General features: G+C 34.1%; 2 non-coding genes across 2 annotated transcripts; both read right to left on the bottom strand.

The window, feature by feature from the left end:
- Positions 1–681: 681 nt before the first annotated feature.
- TRNAP-UGG (transfer RNA proline (anticodon UGG)) lies at positions 682–753 on the bottom strand. The gene has a single exon. It is a non-coding gene; the product is annotated as a tRNA-Pro (tRNA).
- Positions 754–2,471: 1,718 nt separating this feature from the next.
- On the bottom strand, positions 2,472–2,543 carry TRNAP-UGG (transfer RNA proline (anticodon UGG)). The gene has a single exon. It is a non-coding gene; the product is annotated as a tRNA-Pro (tRNA).
- Positions 2,544–4,334: the final 1,791 nt, after the last annotated feature.

Consider the following 4,334-nt stretch of genomic DNA (forward strand, 5'->3'; position numbering starts at 1 on the left):
GCGTAATTGATTAAAATTTGAAAACGTTCGCCTTGATAACTAGCTTCAACTTTTTACACTTACCGATTCATGAACATACAAGTGCGTTTCTATCGATAAATAAGTACGCCAGCGGAAAAATTTATTTATTTTTTTCTTGAGCTTCCTTTCAGATGATAAATTTCGAATACTCGTAACTCTGGTTCTATTTTCTGGTGTAATTTTCAAGAGTATGTTATATACAGGAAAACTAAGTTAAATTTGAATAATCTAGAATCACTAACGTTTTAGTTAGTTTTGGGATTACAGATTATGATATATTTTCTTCTGAAAAATACCCAACAGATATAACGATTTATCAAAAAAAAGTCAACCTAATTAAAAGTAAATAAATAGAGTTTCTAAATCAAATCGTATTTTTTACATATCAATTTTGAATATAACTGCATAGAGGAAATAATATTATTTGTTTTCAGTCCCGCAAATCCCGCGGATCCGCGGGATTGAAGAGCTCGACTAGATTTCCTAATTGTATTGCTTTTATAAGTAGTAGCATTTTTTGTGGCCTAACAGAAGCATTCAAATTTAACTTGGTGTCCTGTTTTATTTTTTTTTTACATATTACCTAGAGCGCAATTTCAAATAATTTTTCCGTTAAATAAAATTAAAATGCATGACTTTGTTAAAATAAAAAAATCGGTCGGGCTCAACTGGGATTTGAACCCGGGACCTCTCGCACCCAAAGCGAGAATCATACCCCAAGACCATTGAGCCGCATGAGCGGTTAAGTTATAAACTCAAACACAATAGACAACTACTTATGTGAAAAATTCATAAATGTATATAAATATGTATCTCTGCAATATAGTTTTGTTAAAGAATAAGCTATTTAAATATGTAAATATTTACGTGACTTTGGGCTGCGAATAAATATTTTTATTTTAAAAAGATCTCAGAAGTTAAACAAGAAAATAAGTTAAAAATTATTCAATGACTTTGTCTCTAATTAAATAAATTCAAGATGGTACTTAATTAACTTAATCGGCGAAAAAGTCAAAAGTATTCATATTTTAATTGCGTCCATGCGGCCTTATAAAAGTATGAAAAAATAAACAAATTGCAATTTACTGTTTCGTCGCCTAATCATGATGGCCAGGCGTCAAATTGTGCACCAAATCCGCTTATACGCATCTGGCAATTGAAAGTTTATTTTTTTAATTAAATTTGAAACACTTGCATAAACTTTTATTATTGTCTATTGCGTGTTGGTTGTTGAGTGGTTTGGGTACGAACACAGCCATGCCATCGCCAAAGAAGTAATTCGCAATGACGAAGGCAGCTGATAAAATACGCTGCCATTCAAAATACGCCAACATACAAATTCCACTAAGCAAATTCAATGAGGTTGCCCGCTGTCCCATCCCACTGGCGTTATGCTTTTAAATAAGTATTTGTCAATTTATGACAAAATTTTCATTTTTCATTATTGAGCATTATGACAGCTTTGCTAGAGTCAACTGATGAGATGTAAGTGAGGGAGGGAAATACGCGGGCGATGATGTCGTTGGGCGATTGGAGGAAGTTGCTGTCTCACGAAGGTGACATTGGCAAGCAGGCAATCGAGATATTGTTTGCCGATAAATGAGCAACAAATTATGATGATTGGGCTCAATGGTGACAAAATGCAATGGAGGAGGAGGGGGCGTAAAATGGGACACCACTTACCATCGCTTGCCGTTCAAGTGTGCAAATGGAGCAGAGAAAACAAAAAAAAATATGAAGAGCTTAAAATACAGTCTAAAATTAATGATTGTTGAGTGGAAAGCGCAAATTAAACCTTAGCCAAATTTCTTCGATTTAAATTTTTTGGTTTATTTTTATTTTTTTTTTTTCTTGAAGATACATAAATAAGACAACTTCATCAAGTGCTAAAAGCTCAAAATACTTTAGCAGACAACCAAGAACAATTACAATAATAAACCTCACTAACCCTCATTGAAGTCTATGTACATTCTCGTATTTGGCGCGCAGGCAAGCAAAGCGGATTAATGCCCGGAAAAATGTGTATGAAAATTTCTTTGCATTATTTTAAAACTTTTTTCCGCCACCATACGGCAACTGTGAGTAGTGAAAAGTGGCAAGACGAGCGCGCACCCACAACTAGCAAGGTGGCACAGCGCATCATCATTCGCCCCGCGTGCGTTGTTGCTTTTGTTGCCTTGTATTATATGCAAGTATAAGGAGAAAGACTTAAAAGTAATTTTACGTCTGACTAAACATTAATGTGCCAATATTTTATTGTTTGTTTGGAAAACAAACGGCAAACAATGTGAATCGGCAAATTGCGCCTTGATTGCATGGCGGTTGGTTGGTAGATAGTGGCGTAAACAACAGTTGAATTTATATTTGCCACAATTGCCTGAAAAGTTTTTCGCTTACACAAATACTTATTATTTAACAAATATTTTCGATATATAAAAAAAAGTTCGTTCGGGCTCAACCGGGATTTGAACCCGGGACCTCTCGCACCCAAAGCGAGAATCATACCCCTAGACCATTGAGCCGCTTGGCTTGAGTGTGAGTTAAACTGAAAGTGTTTTTATTTCCATTTTCACTATTTTTCGCTCTACTCTGCTCATTTCAAAACTTATGAATGTATTTAAATAAATTAAGATCTAACTGTTATGAATAACCAATAGGCTTGGTACAAAAAAATAAAAATAAAATAAACCGGCTGATTTGGCCAATTATTATTCGCGCGATGGCCTTGCTGGTCTTTCACTTTCTGTTGCCACTCTTTGCTGTTTTGTTTTTATACCCAACGGCTTAATGCTGAGTGTATTACATATAAGCTTTAAAAGGCCGCATACACGGTGCGTCTGTCTCGCGAGTCAGTTTGGATGTGTTAGTGAAAATAAATATGTCAACAAAATAAATATGACTCGCGAGTCAGACGCAATAAGTACAATAGTACAATGGGCAATATTGCTTGAGAGCATGAAGCATTTATTTAACGTTTTTTCCGGTCACCCACAATTCCATTCCCTTCCAGATTGCCTGACGCTTTCTATAAAAAAATCGGTTCTCCTTTTCCCAGCGAAATATATGTACGTAACTATTTCGACTCAATTCCACGATGAGCTGAACTGCATTGAAAACCCTCTTAAATATACATAGCTACAAATTAGTAAGGCATATTCTTTTAAAATGAGGATACATCAGCCTTTTTTATTCAATTTTTATTTACAGTTTATCAATAAATTTTTTATTTTTATTTTTTAATGCGCATTCGAATTGCAAAATGTTTGAACCAATTTTTGTGTTGAAAAGTGTCTAATGCAAATGGTTTACTTTTTTTAAACGATATTAATATTACTAGAAAATATTTTTTCAGTGATACCTCGGAAAAAGTCGCTTCAGAAATGACTGAGTATAAAGTGAGTATAAATTATTTTAAAAATTAGTTACACTAAAAATATTTTAAGATAATGCAAGCGCAAAATGACACTGAAGATGGCACAGCGCCGAAACCGGTTTGTCTACAAACCAAATTTGAGACGGAAATTCGTTCCAAAATACATCATAGAACAAGCGGCCAATTAAAAAAGGTTTATTTTAAAATGAATCAAAAAGACAACATTGATTTTTGAGATTTGTTTTGCTGAGGATATTGAGGTACGCATAAAAAAAGAGTTTGTGCTCATACATTATATGGAAGAAAATGCGCATCACCCTCGGCAATATAAAATTCTCAAAAATCAACTGTAAGTTTCAGCGACCTGAAACTTGCTGTTTCTTATGCAAAAATTTAAAGGGCTCTAATGCGAAACTGCATTCTTATAGTTTTTAATTTTTAATAAAATGTCTTCGTATTTTTTGCATTTATGTATGAAATTAAAAAAAAAAATATTCTTATAAATTTTTTGTGTTAAATGAACTATATTTTTATTAAAAACTAGCCAATGCCCGCTAACTTCGCGGCGCCTAATAAGAGCTTTTGCGTTAGCCAATGCAAAAGAGCGTTTAAAAACAAAATTAGTCTGTAAAGTCAAAGTTTTTGATTTAAGTTGAAACCACTAAGGCGCAGTATCCTCCTCACACATAGGCAAATAGTAGTAACGCTGTGATACCATATGGAATACCAATCCCTTTTGGTGTCATGAGCTTTACTGATGGTCTTATTTTCACCTGTGAGATCTCTGCCAATCATGCGTAATCTTTTTGTATGATCTTACGTATGCCAATAAAAGTTCTTATAGGGAAACTCAAGAGCACAGAAGTGCATTTTCTTTATAGGAAGGCCAAGAATCCTCGCTGTCCCATAGGATGAAAAGTTTTCCGGTACATTGCTAAAT

This window comes from Rhagoletis zephyria, unplaced genomic scaffold, assembly GCF_001687245.7.
Source record: "Rhagoletis zephyria isolate East Lansing unplaced genomic scaffold, Rhagoletis_zephyria_1.1 Rzeph_scaffold_07642, whole genome shotgun sequence".
NCBI classification, from domain to species: Eukaryota; Metazoa; Arthropoda; class Insecta; order Diptera; family Tephritidae; genus Rhagoletis; species Rhagoletis zephyria.